The 15,043-nt window shown below is 40.7% G+C and overlaps 1 protein-coding gene across 11 annotated transcripts in view; it reads left to right on the forward strand.

Moving 5' to 3' along the window:
- The window catches only part of FBXW11 (F-box and WD repeat domain containing 11), a 125,250-nt gene that overhangs the window by 1,949 nt on the left and 108,258 nt on the right, over nucleotides 1-15,043 (forward strand). For 4 of the 11 annotated variants that reach the window (XM_087429418.1, XM_087429424.1, XM_087429429.1 and 1 more), the window contains exon 2: nucleotides 7,951-8,112. The exons of the other annotated variants lie outside the window; for them this stretch is intronic. The gene's annotated coding sequence lies outside the window, so the exon portion shown is untranslated. The remainder of the gene's footprint in view (nucleotides 1-7,950; nucleotides 8,113-15,043) is intronic. 11 annotated transcript variants of the gene reach the window in all.

Here is a 15,043-nt window from a genome sequence, read left to right on the forward strand (position 1 = left end):
AAAAATTGTAACTTGGTACGTCTTTGAAATTGGCTGTTCTGTGTTCCTTTCATTTCCATTCATTTAAAAAATAACTAAAATGTCTTTATTTTCAAAAGAGTTAGAAGAAGTACAATGTACTCCGTTTAGTGTCTTTGAGTGTATGGTAAAAAAATCTATGGCCTACGTTTACTGGCTTCCTATGCTCATAACTTAAAAAAGTTTTGATTTTACATGATAGTACTTGTCTATGATCTGAAAAGATATTTCAAGGGCGTAATAAAGTGAGATTCTTAGAAAATTTAACAGAGTTTAGTAGTTATCTAGATCAGTTTTAAAATGGCTTTTCAGCAGCCGGCCCGGTGGCACAAGCGGTTAACGCACTCCACTGCCGCAGCTCGGGGTTCGCCAGTTCGGATCCCAGGTGCGCACTGACGCGACGCTTGGCAAGCCATGCTGTGGCAGCCTCCCATATAAGGTGGAGGAAGATGGGCACGGATGTTAACCCAGGGCCAGTCTTCCTCAGCAAAAAAAAAAAAAAAAAAAAAAGAGAATTGATAGATGTTAGCACAGGGCTGATCTTCCTCACACACAAAAAAATAAAATGGCTTTTCATATGCAGATTTTGGTATTCCCTCAAAGGGATACCAGTTAAGACTCTTAGGCAACCCTTTTCATAAATTTATATGTATTTTAGTGTCGTAGATAGCACAGGTACTTAACAAGTGATGTGGTAAATCTAGCATCAGATGTAGGAATGATAATACCTTAAAATCGAATTCCATGTGGCTTTCTGTGCTCACTGCATTTTAATTACAGTTTCCAGAACTAGGTTAAAAATATTTTTTTATATTGGTTTCAAAATAACATGATTGAAGGAGGGGAGGGGGTTAAACTGATGGCATTTTGAAAGCCTAAAGCATGAAATATTTTAGATTTTTATGAGTCAGCTTCAATACTCAAATATTTGTGATTGTGCTGCCTGTACCAGTTTGGTACTTAATGGTTAACAGGATAACTTTCATTTGATATTCTAGAGCGGGCTGAATTAAAGAGATGAAACAGACTTCTTGGGTATCTCCAATTTCTTAATCTTCATCCTTCTACTCTCTTTGATTTTGATTCTTTCTCCTTTTCTTTTCCTTGTACTTTTTTAGTTTACTAGGAAATAAAGCTGATGATAGCAGAATAATTAAATCTCCAAAATATAACCCTCCTTGTGATTCCTACCGCTGCCTGAGTCTGGGAACACACAGTGCTTCTCCAACTGACCCACCTCATAGGGGTTAGTCTTTAATATAGACTGTAAACTCTTGATTGAGACAACTGAATTTACAGTTGCTGATGGTGAATAAGTTAACCACCAAATGACTTTCATGGCCTTATATTGGCCTAATACTGTACCTAGTTTATGGGACTGTTTTTCAAACTTATGACTCCGGTGAAATCAGCTTTATTATTAATGAGGTAGAAAAGTAGTAATCCATTTTGGAAATAGCCAAGGTTCACCACGCTATGTCTAGTGCTGTGGACTTCACTGGAAAGAATGAAAACTATATGTTATGTATCACATGATATTTATTAATGCTTGAGTTAGGAATATGAGTTGATATTCAGGCACTCATCACTAGAAGGCCCTCCCAGAGCTGCTAATTGGAAGAGAAAGATGGTTAGTCCTCCTTATTAGAAGGTAGCAGAAGTCGATGTTAAAAGTTGAGGAAAGGTAATTCTGCTCCCTCTATGTGTGTGAGTGCATCCTCACCCCCACCCCCACCTTAAACAGTTAATGGGCAGTTTATACTCTTATCTTTAGCTGTCTGGTGGTTCCCTTCTTTGCTAAGTGACCTTAAGTGAGTCATTTCCCTTCTGTGTTACTTCTAAATGGCTATATTACTTGTTGAATGTAGTAATATAGGTAAAATACACTGGATCTTATTAAGAAGGTGCGATATAAATACTATTTTTAGAGCTATTGCAGGACACAAGGCCAAGGAGAGGAGAGAAACTGATGAGTGAAATTACTCATTTTTCTCTTTTCTCTTTTTTTTTTTGGATCTTTTTTTCCTCCTTCCTGTCATTGGCTTTTTAAGTGGAGTAAGTGGGTTTGTTTAGTGACTCCTTTAAGAAATTGGATCTTACTTTGTCACTATCATTTATCCTCTTTTACCTCTGGCCTTGTGCTGATGTACCAAAGGCAGATTAAATAGACAAAGGTTTAAGTCGGGTCCGAATGAAATAATCCACATACATATTTATAGACTTCATTGACCTGCCTCAAGGGGCTGTGGCTTAAATTTATCCGATTTTGCCCCTGATTTTGGAGTAAGTTAGATGTCCTTTCAGACTTGACAAGGATAAATATGCTGCACACAAGTCTTGGCACTCTTGCCCCTGACTGCTGTACCCTGGAAATGAAGAGAGCTGGCACAGGAGAATCACTAGCCCATTACATAGGTTCACGGAACAGCACACATGTCCCTCTGAGTAGTGCTGTTTGATCCTATGAATTCTAGAAACAAACTTTTCAGCACTGTGAGGTACCTAGGATCCTGGGTTCCACTTGGTGATACTTACACTTTACGGGAAAGAAAGCATTTCAAGTCCTAGTAATTCAAACTCCAGTCTCCCTTCCAGCTCTTCTTCCCGTACTTGTCACTTATCCTATATTCCAGTCAAAGCCTGGAGGACTGTGGTTCTTCAGATTCTGCTCACACCATTTTCTTTGTCAGCACTGATATGAAGTGGCCTGAGCCCGTGAATTGAAGGTTACTGATGTTTACAGAAAGGGCCTCACAGTAGTTGGCTCTGTGGCCAGATTGGCTTAGGTCGGATCTCAGGAATCCTCTCTTCCATCTATGCTGATAAAGTCCCGTTCCATCAAAACACAATTTAGATGCCACCTCTTTTGATGTCAATTTATGTTTTTGGTGGCAGATACCATTTTGTTTTTATACATGTGGCATTGGCTACATGATAATCATTGTTAAATGAAATGAATGAGTTCTGGCACTTTGTATTTCTCTTGTGGCACTTAACGTATTCTGGGCTTGTACTATAGTTTCCTGTTTGTGTCCCCTATGAAATGATAACTCCTCACAGTGCCTTCTTTTAGGAGGTGTTCAGTAAACGTTGAGTTGAATTTTCCTATTGATTGTTTACATGCATTATTGCTGTTTGCCTGTATCTAAACTATCTTCTTTTCTGGAAATTCTCACCTCTTTCACTAATTCTCATAATAATCTGTTCCCAACTCTTATGGGACTTATCATACCTTCTTGTATATCACAAAAGCTTGTGATCATGTCTCAGCTTCCTTCCCGAGGCTGTATCTGAGTGTCCTTTGAATCCTTCACAATGCTTGGCACCTGAGTGTGCAATAGATGTTTATGGATTTAAATTAGTGGTAGGTATTTATTTATTTTTTCATACTGTGAAACCTTTTTAAGATTTTCTTTTGATAACCTTAAAACAAAGGTGGAGATGAATAGAGGAGAAAGACTGGTAAGGGGGAAGTGGAGGGTGGTGTGTGGCACACAGACATCCATAGACATTTTAACCATTATTTACAGACTTTTACACAACATGCACATTGATTTACATACATCCCGGAAGGTGGTTGATACAAAAGTATTAAGGAAACCAAAGCTTTTATATCTGTTGATGTGAACTTGCCAAACGGTCGATAGGTTCTAAGGATGCTGTGCCCTTAGAGAAGTGTGATTTAGCAGGAAGGGCATGGGCTTTAAAGTGAAACACCACAGTTTGTATCCTAGCTCTGTCACTTGCTAGCTGTGTGACCTTAAGAAAGTTAACCTTTCTGTGGTATGTTTTCATTGTCTGTAAAAATAAGAAAATGTAGGTATTGCTTCAAGGTGTTGGAAAGATTATATGAGAGATGTATGTGGAAGGGCCTTGCACAGGCTTGTCTCTCATCAACTGCTTGCTGTAGTAACTTTCCCCATGAGTACAGGGACCATATTTTGTAAAGCACAGTCAAGACAGGTGGTATGAAGTTTTTTAATTTTTCCCCCTGAGTTGTGCTTGTATTTATTTGTGAAGCTTTACAGAGGCCTAAAATTCAGTTGCGTTTAGCCATTTTAGCCATACATTTAATGAGGCATCTTTGGGAAAATGATGAAATCATACAGAATGCGTACTATCTTGGAAATCTGGGAAGTACTTTTACAGTTATGAGGAACTACCAATTAGACCAAATTAGACCTGTACTCTCACTGCAGAAAGAATCCACCCAGCCCTGTTTTATGTAGAAAGAGATGGTGATTAATTCATATTAACATCAAGTATTGTGATTTTGTTTGATCGGTTTAGTTTAGATGAGGAAATTAGGATTTTTGAATTCTTATTCTTTTTTTTTAAAGATTTTATTTATTTATTTTTTTTCCCCCCAAAGCCCCAGTAGATAGTTGTATGTCATAGCTGCACATCCTTCTAGTTGATGTATGTGGGACACGGCCTCAGCATGGCGGGAAGAAACGGTGCGTCGGTGCGCGCCCGGGATCCGAACCCGGGCCACCAGCAGCGGAGCGCGCACACTTAACCGCTAAGCCACGGGGCCGGCCCTGAATTCTTATTCTTGCTTTAGCAAAGCTGATGATTTTGACCTTTAATAGAATAAGCAGTGAGTATCATACAAGATTTCCTCTTGAGTTGTTTTGTTGTTCACTGAATTAGTTGACAAAAGGGGAAAAAAACCTGTTGGTCCAGACTGTGCTGGTTAACCCTCAGTTGAGTTTCTGCTGATCACAATTGCCTAACAGGAAGTTTCTCTTTGTAGGCAAATGAGAGACAAAGCAGGAAGACCTGACAGTCCAGTAGGGTATCTCTAACCTGGATCTTATAATTGTTTTAAGAAAATTCAGAGATTGCAGAGTTCTTTGATGTCGGCAGGAAGCATTTTTAGGAAATTCCCTCTCAGGGTTAGTCAACAATGAAGACCTTCACAGAATGGAAAGTTGTGAAGTAGAAACAGTGGGACATTAACATGTAAAATGAAAAAAAAAGTCTCTGTGACTAGAGAGATGTGCAAATATAAATATAGTGAATATAGGAAACCATTCTCTAATAGCAAGCCTCTGATCCACAGAAGAAAAGAAAAATTAAATGAGAGCTTTACTATTGAGAAAAAAAGAACTTGAGTAATTTACTTTTAGTTTTTTTTTTTTTTTTTGGTAAGAAAGATTAGCCCTGAGCTTACATCTGTTGCCAGTCCTCCTCTTTTTGCTGAGGAAGACTGGCCCTAGGCTAACATCCATGCCCATCTTCCTCTACTTTATATGTGGGATGCCTGCCACAGCATGGCTTGATAAGTGGTGCAGAGGTCTGCGCCCGGGATCCGAACCCGCGAACCCTGGGCCGCTGAAGCGGAGAGCATGAACTTAACCACTACGCCACTGGGCTGGCCCCTGTTTTTAGTTTTTTTGAGTTAAACTGAGAACACTTAACCAGTTTTAAAACAAATAATAAAATATATTTTGATTCTGTGAAGTGGTCACTTGGGAGACTTGAAGAGAAAGGGTCAGTGGACAGGAAGAACTTAGTCCTTACACTCCTGGTCTGGCATCTATTAATCTTTCTATTTCTAGCATAAGGCCTGCCACCAATTAGGCATTCAGTAAATGTTTATTTGAAGGGAAGAGGGAAAAATTAACTCACTAATACAGGGAAGAGGCCTGATGATTTAAGAGGTTCGGAAATGAATCTGTTAGTCAAATTGTTGTCATTGTGTTTTGCTATAATTGTTTAGTATTTTGATTATAGCAGTAAGTTGTAGTTTGAAAAGCAGAGTATATTGCTTTAGCAGTTAGTTTCTAGCCATAGCTCACTAGCTGCTTTTATCAAAGTGGGGTTTCTAGTTTATAATTATGCTCCAGAGTAATATCACTTAATGGGAAAAACTTGAGCACTCGTTCTTTGCTTGAGATTTTACTTATGTGATCTCTTTTCAGTTGTGGATATTAACATATTTCCGTCTGATTATGGTGAGGTTAATAATCAGTCACTTCAGTTGCTTTGCCTACAATGTGTAAAATCAGAACATCTTTAGTCATTGCCTATGGACTATTTATTAACAAATCTGGGAATTTAAAAATTCCTTGGTTTCAGGTGGATTTGAGATTCTTTGTCACAGACAACAGTCTTTTGCTGCTAAACAAAGACTACTTGGGCAACATTATAATGTATTTTGTTTTGACATTAATATTGTAGACCTTAGAATTGCATGGCTCTTTGTTTTTTTTTTTGTGAGGAAGATCAGCCCTGAGCTCACATCCGTGCCAATCCTCCTCTTTTTGCTGAGGAAGACTGGCCCTGAGCTAACATCTGTGCCCATCTTCCTCTGCTTTTTTTTTAATAATTTTATTTATTTATTCATTTTTTCCCCCGAAGCCCCAGTAGATAGTTGTACGTCATAGCTGCACATCCTTCTAGTTGCTGTATGTGGGACGCGGCCTCAGCATGGCCGGAGAAGCAGTGCGTCGGTGCACACCCGGGATCCGAACCCCGGGCCGCCAGCAGCGGAGCTTGCGCACTTAACCGCTAAGCCATGGCGCCGGCCCCTTCCTCCGCTTTTTATGTGGGACGCCGCCACAGCATGGCCTGACAAGCGGTGTTTCAGTGCGCGCCCTAGATCCGAACCCTGGCCGGCTGCCAGCAGCGGAGCACAGGCACTTAACCGCTGTGCCACGGAGCTGGACCTGCATGGCTTTGTTAATGAAATGCTTTTTTAAGTGGCAAGATCTAGTTAGGATGGTTCAGCCCTTTCCGTTTTGTTTTGGTTAGCTAGGCTGAAATTTTACTCTTCTGTATTCTTGTAGTTCTCCATTCTGACGTTAATTCACTTAGGACCTTTGATAGTGAAGCTTGGCTTCTTCTGCCCCAGGAATTATGGCCTTTCTGGGACTTGGACTTGGGAGGCCGCAGTGTGCTGTGAAAGGGCATGGGCTCTGCCACCTAGTAGGTGTGGGACTTTGGGCAAGTTATTTCTTTTCATCCTTTTTGAGAATTAAATATGAGTAATGAATGTAAAGGGCCTGGCCCATTTTCAGTAAGGTTAGGTATTGTAATTCCTGCGGGAACATTTTGGCAGTAGTGTGGCAATTGAGGAAGTAGCAAATTTATGTGCAAGTTCATAGTCTTTTGATTTTTTAAGTTTTTTATCTATGTCATCCTGTTGAGTGCCTTTTTGTCTCTCCCTTGTAGTTTGTTTAGAATTTGCAGTCTAATGGAAAAGTTGGCCTGGTAGTAAAAGAATGTTGATATGATGTGGACTAGGCATATACATTTAAAGGTGTGATCTAGTAAGTTTATTAGTGTTCTTTATGATTTACCCTGGGTTGCCCACTGCCTGGCCATTGTGGGCGATTGGCCTTTATTGAACCAGAAGTTCACTCTTAAAATTATGTCATGTGTTTTTAAATGTCCTGTGTTTCAGCTGAGGGTTGAAGATTTGGGTGATGTGTAGATTTGATGTCTTATATGTAGCAAACCAAAAGATTTCTTGTTAAGTGCTTAAATAAATATCTTTCTTGGGAGATAGTTGAGCTCTCCCATATCATTAATTTTGGCTGACAAACATTTTGTAATAGTGGAGGAGCTGTCTTAGAAAGTGGATAAGGGAGTTCATTGTAGCTGAATGGCCTGAGACAATTTATGTGGATAATAGAGTAAGTTTTTAGCTGCTCTCATTTGGAAATTGCGTGCTATTTATCCTGAATAAATATTACTGTTAGGGATGTTTCCATCTTTGCCATGTGGAATTTCCTAGCTTTCTCAGCACAGAGGTGAGGAGTGCTGCTGCAGACCGTTTATACCAAGTAGCTGACGCAGGGGTTGTCACTTCTTTTCGGTGCCTCAGATCCACCACTCCATTGACCCTTCCTTCCGTTTCTTGGTGGCTGTCCTTTGCTGTTGGTGCCATGGTGGGTGTATGGATTGCTTTCTGTCTTTCAACAGTTACCGAAGTGCATGTTTGGGATTTTGTTGAAGAAAGCTGGATACAATAAACGGAAAGAATCTTGGAAGCTGCTTGACTGCTGTCTTTTCTCAGACTAGTCTGAAAGGGAATACCCCCATTCATTCTGGATTGGTGGATCTGAAGTACAAAATATTTTCCAGGTAAGCAATTACGCTGTATTGTTTTGTAATGTGGAACTCAACTCACTGAAAGAACTTGAAAACAAAATTTCTTTACTTTTTTCCAACTAGGGGAAGGAAGAAATGTTAGATGTTTGTGCTTAGTGTTCAGTTTTGAGTGTGGATTAGTGAAGGTGTGAGTGGCAGAATTGCAAGTACGAACTTTGTTTCAGTATAAGAAGTGCAGTTATTTTCATTATAGGCTCAAATGGGTTATAGTAATAGTTCAACAGGAAATACAGTAAAGAAAGAAATTTTGTTTGGGGAATAGCTTGGAAAATATGGAAAACCAATGACAATTTTGAGGCATTATCTCATGATTTATAGTTCATACCTGGTCAAAATAGTTTTTGTAGTTACCATGTAAAGTAGTGGTCTTCTGTTCTTAAGACTCTTGGAGGATCTTCTCAGGAAGATTTACTAACTGTAGCAACTGTTTATTGAGCATCTGCTAAGTGCCAGGCACTATTGTAGGCTCTTTACATATATCTTTTTTTTTTTTTGGTGAGGAAGATCAGCCCTGAGCTAACATCCGTGCCAATCCTCCTCTTTTTGCTGAGGAAGACCGGCCCTGAGCTAACATCTATTGCCAATCCTCCTCCTTTTTTCCCCCCTTTTTCTCCCCAAAGCCCCAGTAGATAGTTGTATGTCATAGTTGCATATCCTTCTAGTTGCTGTATGTGGGATGCGGCCTCAGCATGGCCGGACAAGCGGTGCACGCCCAGGATCCGAACCCGGGCCGCCAGTAGTGGAGCGCATGCACTTAACTGCTAAGCCACGGGGCCGGCCCCACTTTACATATATTTCTTATTCACCTGGCACATGCTTCACCTGTATTTTACAGATAGTGAAATGAAGCTCATAAGCATTAAGTGCAAGTTGCCCGTGGTCATACAGCTGGTAAATGGCAGAGCCACGCTTTAAGCTTTAGGTCTTTGTGTCTCCAAAGCTCTGCCTCTTTCCATCTGACTCCATGATGAGCTGAAGTTTGTACTTCAACTCAAATTGCCTATCTGCAAGAGCAAGGGCGGTTTTTTATAACAGATTTCCACTTGGAGAACACATGTTGGATCGTTGTTTGGCGTGGTATTTTAATGATATCTGGTGCTCTCCCTGCTTAATGAAAAAAATAAAAGATCCTCAATCAGTTCATCAAACAAACATAAAGGTAACTTAGGGAGTATAAGAGAGGCAATGCATTTACATGTCAAAACATATTTTATATAGGGAAGTATCATCTGGTCTAGTGAACTCAAACCTGCATCTTCTCAGTTCCTCCTTAGTTTTTATTGGTTATTTAAATAGCTCAGTAGCTTATTATGTACACATCTTTTGACCTGTGGTTTGTCAGCCTTACAAGTAAGACATTGTCAAGCAACTCTCTTGAAAATGACTTTTTTCGGTATTTAATATTCTCTCCAGATTACCTATTCCCTTTAATATTGAAAAATTTCTTTTTATCTTAGGCTGACACTCTGACATTTGTAATCCTTGTTTTAGTTTAATTTCTTTGTATTTGCTAATATTTCTCCTAGGTGAGCATTTTTCACACTTGTCATCTGCTGAGCTGTCAGGAGGGGATGGTGGTGGTGGTGGCAGTAGTAGTTGAAATGATAGTTAACACTTACTGGGCACTTACTCTTTACTAGACACTTTATATGTGTAAACTCATTTTCTTTTCTTTTTTTTTTTTGTGAGGCAGATCAGCGCTGAGCTAACATCCATGCTAATCCTCCTCTTTTTTTTTTTTTTTTTTTGCTGAGGAAGACCGGCTCTGAGCTAACATCTATTGCCAATCCTCGTCCTTCCTCCCTGCCACCAAAGCCCCAGTAGATAGTTGTATGTCATAGTTGCACATCCTTCTAGTTGCTATATGTGGGATGTGGCCTCAGCATGGCCTACAAGCAGTGCGTCGGTGCACGCCTGGGATCCGAACCCGGGCCGCCAGTAGCGGAGCGCGAGCACTTAACCACTAAGCCACGGGGCAGGCCCTCATTTTATTTTCATAGTAACCCAGTGAGGTAGGTACCATTATTTCCACTTTACTGATGAGGAAACTGAAGGATGGAGTGGTTAAATAACATGTTCAAGGTCACACATCTAGTAAGAGACAAAGATGAGATATGAATCCAGGCAGTCTGGCTTCAGAGAATGTGCTTCTAACGTCTGTGCTATATTGCCTCTAGTTTATACTCTAGTTCAAAGTATCATCCAGTGATAAAAAGAGGGGCCGAAATCCTAAAGACTACAACTCTATATTCTTTTTTTTTTTTTTTTTAAAGATTTTATTTATTTATTTATTTTCCCCCCAAAGCCCCAGTAGGTAGTTGTATGTCTCAGCTGCACATCCTTCTAGTTGCTGTATGTGGGACACAGCCTCAGCGTGGCCGGAGAAGTGGTGCGTCGGTGCGCGCCCGGGATCCGAACCCGGGCCGCCAGCAGCGGAGCGCGCGCACTTAACCGCTAAGCCACGGGGCCGGCCCCACAACTCTATATTCTGATTGGAAGAAATCATTGCAAAGAGAAAGGAAACAATTGTTATTGAACATCTGTTTCTTATCTTCTGTAGAATACAGTCTAGCTTTCAGATTCTGTATTAGCCAGCTAAGACTGTCTATTAGGCTGTTTCCCAAGAGGACTCATAGTAGGGTTAGTATGAGATTATCTTCCAAAACAGTGCTGTGCAGTAGAACTTTCTGTGATAATGGAAATGTTCAGTATCTGTGCTGTCCAATATAGTAGCCACTTGTCACATGTAGCTATTTTGAAATATGGCTCTGTAACTGAGGCACTGAATTTTTAATTTTAATTAATTTAAATTAACATTTAAATAGCCACATGTGCAGTTTTAGAATTTACCTTCATCCTAGGTTTGGTCCTTGGTTTAACACCAATAGAAAATTTTTTTTTTTTTTAATTTTATTTATTTATTTATTTTCCCCCAAAGCCCCAGTAGATAGTCGTCTGTCATAGCTGCACATCCTTCTAGTTGCTGTATGTGGGACGTGGCCTTAGCATGGCCAGAGAAGCGGTGCGTTGGTGCACGCCCGGGATCTGAACCCGGGGCCGCCAGCAGCGGAGCGCGCGCACTTAACCGCTAAGCCGTGGAGCCGGCCCTAACACCGATAGAAATTTGATCTGGTCACCGTGCTCAAAGCAGCTCCTTGTCCCAGCATTGGACTTATATTAATCAGCTGTACAAGATTGGTGTGTAAAGCCAGAATTACAGTTTACTAATTTATAATTATATATACATGTTGGCATGTATTAGTATAAACTTTTCTGATAGGTAGATTTGCGTACTGAGTCCTAATTAATATGCCAGTGTAAATTTTTCAAATAAGAAGCAAGAGTTAGAGGGACCTGAAGACTCAAGCCAAATGACTAGAATATTCTCTTCATGTAGGTAGACTTTGCCTACCAGGTCTGATCATAGTCAGGTGGCTTAGTTGGTGTGGACTGCACCAGGGATGTGAGATATTTGCTGGACTGGGACTGAGACAACCTCAGTCAGCTTACTTTAGGGATGGATGGTTTTTCCCTATGGCAGAACCTCTCCTTCAGCTTCTCCGTGCTTTTCTGATTAAGGCATTCGTTTTTAGGCATGTTTGTACATTTAGCTTGAATGCACTCTTGACTTAAGGTCTGGGAAGCCCTTTGTTTTCCTTAAGGTGCTTTTATGACTATTGTGATCCATTTTGTGTTCATCTTTGACTCTAAGAAGGCAGTTGAATTTTCCTTGCTTCCCTGTGGCCTCTTTCTACTGAAACACACGTATTAGCTTATTTAATTTGGTCATATAGTGCAGGGTAGAAGAGGAACGTACTCATAAAAACTGTACCTGGTGGTACATTGTTTTTGCATTACATCATGTTATTAAGTGAGCTTGTTTTTAGCTTGCTTTATCGTTACTTTGGGACTTGTTCTTGCTCCTTCTGTTCTTAAAGTAGAAAGAGTAACATAACCAGATTTGTATTTTAGGAGGTTAACTTTTCAGATGTGTGTGCAAGATTGATTGAAGAGACTGAAGGCAAGGAGACCGGTTCAAGTGAGCAATAATGAAGGTGACCCAAAGCGTGGACAGTGGGCATGATGGGGGTGGGGTGGACTTAAAATAGATGTAGGTGCTAGGAGCTACAGAACTTGGGGATTGGTTCTAGGAGTAGGAGATGGAAGGAATATAGTATGAATTTTAAATTTTTGCCTTGGGCACCTGGGTGGATGTTTGTTCTCTTTTCCAAGATAAGGAATACTAGAAGAGCAGATTGGGGAGGTGGGGGCAGAGAAAGTATGAATTCAGTTTGGGTTATAATGTATTTGAGTTGTCTATGGGTGAATCCTCTAAGAGAAGTATCTAGTAGGAATGTTGATCTGGAGCTCACCAGAGAAAGCAGGGATAGAGAGAAGGATTTGGGAGTTTTTAGCCTCAGTGGTAGCTGACTTGACTTAGTAGAGTTATAAGATTACTCCGAGTATCGGTTGAGGAATCTGTGTATTGGTGTGTGGGAATGCCAGCAGAAGGGAATGGGCTGCGACTAAGTTCAGATCCTGATATCATATGTGATGTTGATCAAGAGGTGTTACCACTCTCTCCTTTTCATCTTGATCTGGGAATTCTGTTACAACCTCTCCCAGTCAGCAAATTAGTTCATTATGTTTGGGTTGTGGTTTTCTTTTCCACTGTAATGCTCTGTTTAATTAACAGAGGTACAGGTTTTAAAATGTGTTTTTAAAAACTCCGTGTTGTCACTACACATCTTATGTACATTTATGCAAATTCAATTCTATGTATCTGGTGACAAAAACAAGGGAAAAATAACCTAAACAGTGAAGGTTCTGGATCAAGCGTGAAATGGGAAATGGAAATCTGCTCTCCTCTCAGCCTGTCTCAATTCCTGAATGTTTCTCATCTAGCTGTGATGAGTGTGATTATGGTATTTTCAAGACATACATTTTTAACATCACAACATGAGGCCTAAGTACAAGCCAGCTATTTTATCTACTAGTCAGTCGAAGAAACAGTGAACTGTTCCAGTGCTGGAGTAAAAATTAGCTGTGTTGGAATTACTGAGATAGTGTGTCGGTCCAGTGTGGCATATCTTCAAGGCGTTTTTAAGGCAAATTTTTACTGTATGCTATTTTCACCTTATGTACTGACTTCAGACCCTAATTCCCAGGTGAGCTGTAATTCCACTGTAATTAGGTTTTGGTAATGAAGGCATGGAGATATGAAGAGTTCATTACAGCTACAGTCAGTCAATACTTAAAAAAGTCTTTGGGGGGCTGGCCCGGTGGCATAGCAGCTAAGTTTGTGTGCTCCACTTTGGTGGCCAGGGGTTTGCAGGTTCGGATCCTGGGCACGGACTGACACACCACTTGTCAAGCCATGCTGTGGTGGCATCCCATATAAAGTAGAGGAAGATGGGCACGGATTTAAGCCCAGGGCCAACCTTCCTCAGCAAAAAGAGGAGGATTGGCAATGAATGTTAGCTCAGGGCTAATCTTCCTCACAAAAAAACAAAAACAAAAACTATTTTATTTATTTAATTTTATTTATTTATTTTTCCCCCAAAGCCCCAGTAGATAGTTGTGTGTCATAGTTGCACATCCTTCTAGTTGCTGTATGTGGGACGCGGCCTCAGCATGGCCGGAGAAGCGGTGCATCCGTGCGCGCCCAGGATCCGAACCCGGGCCGCCAGCAGCAGAGTGTGTGCACTTAACTGCTAAGCCACGGGGCCGGCCCAACAAAAACTATTTTAAAAAAAAGTAGGGGCCGGCCCCGTGACGTAGCAGTTAAATGCGTGTGCTCTGCTGCTGGCGGCCCGGGTTCGGATCCTGGGCGCACACGAACACACTGCTTGTCAAGCCATGCTGTGGCAGCGTCCCATATAAAGTGGAGGAAGATGGGCACGGATGTTAGCCCAGGGCCAGTCTTCCTCAGCAAAAAGAGGAGGATTGGCGTGGATGTTAGCTTAGGGCTGATCTTCCTCACAAAAAAAAAAAAGTAATTTTTTTGAATGTATTATATATGTCCATGGTACAAAATTCATAAGGTACAAAAAGAAGTATACAGTAAGAAAATGAAAAGCCTTCCATTCCCTCTAGCTGCAGCTACTCAACTACATTCTTGTGTAGCCTTCGTATATGTGTGTGTGCTGCACACAATATTCTGTACCTTGATTTTTTTAATGTAAAATATGACATGCTCATCTTTCATATCAGTTCCCAAAGAGCTCTCCTATTTTTTGAAGAGATAATTAAAAGATGCCTGCTGACTTATTATATGTACTAAAATTTGAAACTGGTCTGGACTGATGCACATACAGGTTATTTCCAGTCTTGCTATTACACATGATGCTGTAAAGAATAACTTAGTGTATATGTCATTTCACATATGGAGGAGTGTATCTTTAGGACAGGTTCCTAAGGGTAAGCATGACTGGATAGGTGCTTTTAAAAATCTGATAGATGGTGCCGGCCCAGTGGTGTAGCGGTTAAGTTCTCGCATTCCGCTTCAGCGGCCTGCTGGTTCGGATCCTGGGCATGGACCTACTAACCACTAGTCAAGCCATGCTGAGGTGGCGTCCCACGTAGAAGAACTAGAAGGACCTGCGACTAGGATATACATATACAACTATGTACTGGGGCTTTGGGGAGAAAAAAAAGAAAAAGAGGAAGATTGGCAACAGATGTTAGCTCAAGGCCAATCTTCCTCAAAAAAAAAAAAAATCTGATAGAGGTTGCCACATTGCCCTCCAGGCACATTGCAACAGTTTGTATTCTCACAGGCTTTGCTTGGGAGTACTTTTATTTCCTGACATTCTTGTGGTGGTATATGGATTGTAAGCTGATTGCTTTTTTTTTTTTATTGATGTTTTAATAGTTTTAACATTGTGAACTTTTGGGTTGTACA

Source organism: Ceratotherium simum, chromosome 4 (assembly GCF_057802395.1).
Source record: "Ceratotherium simum simum isolate JZ-2026a chromosome 4, ASM5780239v1, whole genome shotgun sequence".
Taxonomy (NCBI): Eukaryota; Metazoa; Chordata; class Mammalia; order Perissodactyla; family Rhinocerotidae; genus Ceratotherium; species Ceratotherium simum.